We start from the raw sequence: 6,781 nt of genomic DNA, 5'->3' as shown, positions 1-6,781 counted from the left end.
TGAAAACTGGCATGCTACATAGCCTAAGCAGAGTAACCAAATTCAGAGTACTGAAATAAACATGCAATTATTGCCATGTTTTTAATATGGATATAAATGGTCTGAGGAGATAATGAAAAAAAAAGGAATAACCCAACACTTCAGGAATAGTGGCAAGGTGCTGTAATTGTCAGCCGATCAGACAAGTTGGGCTTGCTCTGGCAGAAATTGTCTTCCCATTGGTTGCAAAATGTGCACAACTCTCAAAGAAAACACACAGTCCTTTATGCCACCGTTGGCTTTTTTTTTTTTTTTTTTTTTTTTGTACAGTCATTACTGAAGAAGTGTGAACACCAAATGTGTTGTCTTAATGTATTTAAGACTTTGCTGGTGAAAGCATAAAAATCCTTACAAAGATGCAGCACTGCAGTGGAAAATCAAACAAAATCAAACACAAAAGACTGAAAGAGTACATGCCATGTATCAGTAAGCAAAAGCTTAATCTTCACATAGTTCTCTGAAATCACAAGGTATCCAAACACGTGCAAGGTTTTAAATAAATTGCAGGGAAAAACAGGGTCTTGCCAGCTTCAATTTTCTTTTGAATGAAATCCACCACAGAGAAAGAAAGGAAACAGGCCATGGTTCCTTCCTGGTGTCGGCCTCCTCATTAGGTTTTTGTTTCCCTCCTCCAAACTGGTAAATTTAATCCTGTAAGGAAACAATATAAATTATAATAAGCTTCACGACTTGCATTTTTAAATGATTTTTTTTAACTTGGTAAATAATAGGTTAGTCTAAAGCCGGTTATGAAGACACCAGCTCAGAGCAAAGGACAGACATCCAAAGCACTTTCAGAGCTGGTACCTCAAGCAAATGAGCTTAGAACACCGATGTTTGCAGGGTGGTTACCTAAATGGGATATATTAATCCATATTCATATATATCTGCCCCGAGTGCTAATCTTCAGAGGTGGCATCAGCATTCACATTCTCCATGGAAATTACAGGCGGCTATAAATAGACAGCTGGCTCTGCTAAAGGTGGTCACACCCCAAGGATGCAAAGGAAGGTTGCTAAATGCTGGCACAGCTTCAGGAGTTTATGAGCTCTTTTTGCCCTTTTTCTTTTGGAGACTCTAGTGATTGCCTTCCCAGCACTGCTTGTGACCAGTTTATGAAAAGGTTCCCTCAGCTTTGCTTCCCAAGAGTTATTTGAGGTACTTCGAGGTGGCACGGACACTTTTGTAAACAGAGCCAGGTGACGGAGCTCCTTGGTGCCCTGCATTTAAACACATTCCCTTTTACTTGGGTGTTTTCCTACTTATAAAAATATATCAAAATCCACTCCTTTCATATATAGAAAGTAAACATTACACCAAGAGTTTCGTTTACATTATCTTTCACTCTACTAATGACTGCTGTTTACAGAGGCTCCATGCTGTGATTGGACTTGCAGGAATGTACCAGGATGTACCTGAGATTTACACTAACCAGGAGGCAGGCCAAGAATATTGGAAGCATCACTTTAAAACAAAACTAACAACTGAAGGTGAACTAGGTGAGGGCCAGATAAAGGCTGGATGGACTGGAGCTACTAGAGGGATTCTGTAATTAAGATACTTAGCTCTTAATAAATGTCCAAGTAGATTTCTCTGCCAAGTAATAAAGTGAGACTTCGTTTCCTGATAATGCTGAGAAATTCTGCAGTTTTGCAAAGTTCAAATATCTTTGTTTTACAGGGATTTTCAAGACCAAGGACTACAATTACAAACCTGCTACATTTTTTAAATGTTGTTGCAGGAAGACATTCAGATACGGAGGAATTTTAGCACTTAAGAAAAAGAAAACTTAAAATTAAATATTCATCAAGCATAGAACTGGTTTGTATTAGCATGTCCTAGAACTATTTAAATCAAACTGAATGCAGGTGCCAGTGAATCTAGTCTAGCCCTCATTTCAAAAGCAGGAGAAAAACAAGACATCAGTTTTGAATTGCAGTTTCAAGTATAATATTTTAATTGTGGCTTTCATCAAAACACCCTAATCTCTACACAGCATCTACACTTCATAATTTCCAGGGTTCCTGTCATGATTCTTTATAGTTCTTCTTCTGCCCTTCAAGTGCCAGAATACCTGACTGGGATTAACAAAAGCCTGTTCTTAATGATGCATGGCAGCATCTTGGGCCCTCCTGGAGCTTGGTCTACCACCTCTTGAGTCCTGCTTGGGTTGTTTCCTAAATGCCTTTGGAGCTTGCATGGAATGTCTGTTCCACATGAAAGTCCCACTTTCCCCAGGGTCTAGGAGTTTGGCTGAAGCCCCAGTCAATCTTGTTTCAAGGAATACATTAGAGTTGACCCATTCAATTTACCCTTCATAAGCTCAAAAAGAAAAGCAGTGATTCACATCAAATGCAGAGGTTCACAACTGCTTACCGGGGAAACACTGCTGCCACTACTGCCCAAGCCAAGCCAAACCAAATCAAGCCAAACCAAGCCAAACCAAACCAACAATACATTTTAGGGATTACCTCTTTGGAGTCCCAAAGCAACGAAAGAAGCAATGAAACTCCCCAGACTCCATCCAATGTCAAGCTTGCATTCTCTACCACCACCGCCACCCACAGTACAGCTGTGAAAAGTGAGCTTGCAGTTTGGAAACCACGACTGTCCAGATCCAGAACAGCTGCTTGATTTCAGGCTAAACCCAAATTGCTGGAGTTCAGCACCTGGCATAACCAGCAGGGGCATCTAGGACACGTAACAAAATGATTTGGATAAAAGACAAAGAACTTTTTCTGGAGTTACCGAATTGCTCAGATTGGAGAAAAACTGCATTTTAATTAGATAATTATATTAATTACAGAGAACATTCTCCATTCCATCAGTGGACCTCAAAAAAATTTTCAAAGGAGGTCAGCACGACACTTCTCCCAGAGATATGCTAAAATTTTCCAGTGACACTACTACATTTTCTGGCTTCAAGTTTGGCTCTGTATGCAAAACTGATCACACATTCTCCAAGGCAGGGCCTGAGCCTAGGAGATGGGGAATACCTTCATCAGAAGCTTGCACTTTCAGAATCAAACCCTGTAACATTAAAAGCTTCCCTAGAAATGAACAAAGCTGCCACCATTTAACATGGGGAATAACCTTAGCATATTGGCAACCACTGCCAGCATCAATGTGGAACAAGGTCTAGATAAAACAATAAACTCAATGGGAGTGAAACAAAAAAAAAAAAAGAAGAGGTGATTTCATTCCAAATTTCCCAGGTGGATCTGGCTGGGGGAAAACTAGAAGACAGTGCATAACCAGAGAAACAGAACGGCTGGCGATCACAGTCTCTGTGAAGATGCATTCAGATGCACTGCCTGCCCTATTCGGGAAGCAGGGATGGATGAAGACCTTCCACCATCCCCACCAGCACTACAGTGGCCAGGTCCTTCTGATGATGAACTCTGAGTGTGGTTGCCACGGTAATTCTACTTTGTATAAAATCCTTATGTGAGCTTTGACACGGAGAACAGGCCTGATGGTTAGGAATATATACACTGAGAGTATCTGAGGCTTGTATTGGAGCCCCTAATACTCTGAATGATTATTATCAATTCAAAGTGGGGTCAACAGGTGAAATCCCTTCTGTTTATACCTCGGAGCGCCCTCATGGTTAACGCCTTCACCTGGGAAATAGGAAACTGAGGTTTACCTGTCCTGAGGCAGAGGAAGAAACTGAGCACAGGGATGCCACCTCTCAGAGAAGCACTGTAACTGCTGTGCTATGGGACAGAAGATGTCTTTCCCTGTCTTTTTGTTTGGTTTACAATGAGACTTACTGTGTAACATCAAGTAGACACCTCCCTTAAACTGGAGGAAGAGGGTGTCTAGTTGTCCACTGCAGAAAATCCAAAATAGCACAAACATGGAATTGTATATGGGTGAGAACCCATTAAAAAAAAAAACAAAAACAAAAACAAAACAAACAAAAAAAAACACACACACAAAAAAAAACAACATTGTTTCCCCAGTGAGGCTGTCAAAGTGAATCATGGGTTGTTCACACAACCAAGACCCGAGGCAGTTCCTGAAGCATGACTCTCCATACAGTGCTGCCGTTCAGTTGCCAGGTCACTCAGTAGTCCACGTTTGCATTCTTAAAGTTATATTTTAGAAATACCCTTGCTTAGAATTTAATACATTTTCCTGATCATACAAATCAAAGTTTTGCTTGGTGACTTGGCAGATTGTGTTAATGGCCTCTGGTCACAGTTTGCTTATAAAAGCGTAAATTGTTAAATGGGATATTTACAACTTGTGATTTCCCAAGAGCAAAATAGGGTTCTTTCAGATCTCTCTGTTTTCTTTTTATTTATTTATTTATTTATTTATTTTAAAAAAGGACCCTGAAATATAACAGACTGTCTTAAAAATGAACTTGTATTTTTTTCACCACAGGTACAGGCAGTTTTGATTTTCACTAAACTTAATAGAAGATTACAATGATGATAACAGCAAGTTAATGATGTGCCTGAAATATCAAGTGACCTAAATCAAGTAACTCAATTGTATGTTTGTTATCTAGAGAAATCATCTGCTGCATACATCCTGTTTCTCACAGATCCAAAGTGGGACAAAATAAGGTTTTAACACACCTTAAAATGGCAGTGGTCAGTGTCAGAAGAGAGTAGCTGTTGGTGTAACACTAAAGCTTATAGTATAAACATTAATCATGCTCTCAAGACATGAGGCAGAGAAGGGTGACCAAAGAGCCAAATATTTTCCTTTTAATTAATAATAAAATGCCCTTTCCTTTAAAAATGCAAATTACCAATTCAATACATGTTCTTTTTGGCAGCATCAGCATCCTTCTCTAGGTGCTTTTAGTTTTTGTATAAATTATAAAACAGGGTGGAGCTGTGCTCCCGCAGTGTCCTTAGCATGCAAAGCATACTCAGAGTGCATGTCTATTTATGTGGCAGCTGATTTAGCATTATTATAAGAGTATTCATTTTACAACACCAGATTTAAAATCAAAATGTGAGCTGACAACCAGAGATACTGTGTTCCTACAAGACGAAATGTGGGGGTATTTAAGATCATCAACAATATATTCTTTCTCTCCCTCCAAAAGACATGCACATAACACAGCCGCTGCTCATCCTCTCTAAAAAAAAAGTACACTATTAACAGGTGATTTTTCCCTCACAGCTTTTATTCCTCTCTTTGTTAGAGAAGTCATTTAAAAAACCTAACCAAACATTATCAATACTATTTGCACTCAGATAATATCTACATGCAATTCGTTGCTATAAATATTAATTAATTGGATCACCAATACCCATAATGCAATTTTATTTTGACCTACATGCCCTATGAACTAGATATTTTTTGGATTCAATTTTCTTAAAACCAACTGTCAGCATCATGTGATGGAAGAGATGAAAAATGAAAATGAGCGTTCCCGCTGTGCAGGTGAGTGACCTGTGGGAGACAGCTCTGCCTGCTAGGATTTTTACACGTACCATCAGACACAGACCAATTGATTAGATCATCTTATACCCGCCACCAACTAGGCTCAAGAGACTAATTAGAGAGAGTACTGCCTGCGCAGGCACCCCATTGACACCTAATTTGCTCAGCCAAAGCCTTTGGGGAGAATGTATTATCTCTGCAGCTGCACTTCATGCATTTCTGATTTGAGGCATAAGCAAGGAGTACTTCTTCACTCTTTTGAGCAAACTGAGTATATAAGCCCTTAAGTGCTAAATACAAGCAGACAAATTAAATCTGGCCAGCCTCCCATAAATTCTTTTTCCCCTTCAAATATATATATATACATGTACATATATACACACATACATACACATTTTATATCTGTGTCAATAAGATATGTGCATAAACACAAATGTACAAATAACATGTATGTTTGAGTGTGCGTGGAAGGCATGGATGCATATAAAGACATTTCTATACATATATGCTTTAAAATATGGAATTGTCATGTTTAAAGTGCTTTGTTTCTCAGGGAACTTCTAATTGTGTGAGATTTAACTGCAACACACTTGTTCTAATATATGAAAAATAAATGATCTGCAGTATTGTTAGCCTGGGCTCTGAATTACCCCATGGACAAGGCTCAGAAGACTGCTGCCTGTAAAGTTTCCCTGCATATTTTCAGAGGTATTAGCTCAAAGATTATTTCAATGTAGTGCCTGGCTTTGTTGAAAGCTTTTCTTCGATGGACTACACCTTGTTTGTGGTTCCCAAGGAACACTGTTCACTAAAGTTCAATATAAGATTACTACAATTGCTTTCTGCTGGGCTTTAGCTTTATCTAGTTACCCATGCCCCAAAATACACTGGAGAGGCAAGACTTAAGGCTGTCATTAAAAATTTATTTAAAAGGAAAAAAAGATGACACTAGAAAACCTATGTTTTTTTACAGACTGAGAAGGGTTGGAAGAAAATATTTTCTGCCATGGGCTGATATGTGATTCCTGAACTCAAATACTTTGTAACACACAGAAAAATGGTGGATTTTCATCACGGCTAAAATAGCACTGAAATAAAATATCCTCTTTACTGAGATGTGGCTACAAAGGAATTTTCAGGAGTCTAATGAAGGTGTCAATTATTAAGTCAATTTAATTTCAGCTTGTGCCAAAGCCCATGTTGACATTGTCAGTTTACAGTGTCAATTCAAGATTTTGCTGTATCAAAAGAATTAAAGAAGCCTCAGCTAAATATGTGCAAGATACTGGCATGGCCAAATCATCAGATAACCTCCTTTACTAAACACAGT

The 6,781-nt window shown here is 38.8% G+C and overlaps 1 protein-coding gene across 6 annotated transcripts in view; it reads right to left on the bottom strand.

Annotated features, from left to right (window-relative positions):
• Positions 1-279: 279 nt before the first annotated feature.
• Positions 280-6,781, bottom strand: part of CDK14 (cyclin dependent kinase 14) — a 328,926-nt gene continuing 322,424 nt past the window's right edge. For all 6 annotated transcript variants that reach the window (XM_032181404.1, XM_032181407.1, XM_032181405.1 and 3 more), the window contains one exon: positions 280-690. The gene's annotated coding sequence lies outside the window, so the exon portion shown is untranslated. The remainder of the gene's footprint in view (positions 691-6,781) is intronic.

Source organism: Aythya fuligula, chromosome 2, assembly GCF_009819795.1.
Source record: "Aythya fuligula isolate bAytFul2 chromosome 2, bAytFul2.pri, whole genome shotgun sequence".
In the NCBI taxonomy this organism is placed as follows: Eukaryota; Metazoa; Chordata; class Aves; order Anseriformes; family Anatidae; genus Aythya; species Aythya fuligula.
This window is presented reverse-complemented; position numbering and strand designations above follow the sequence as displayed.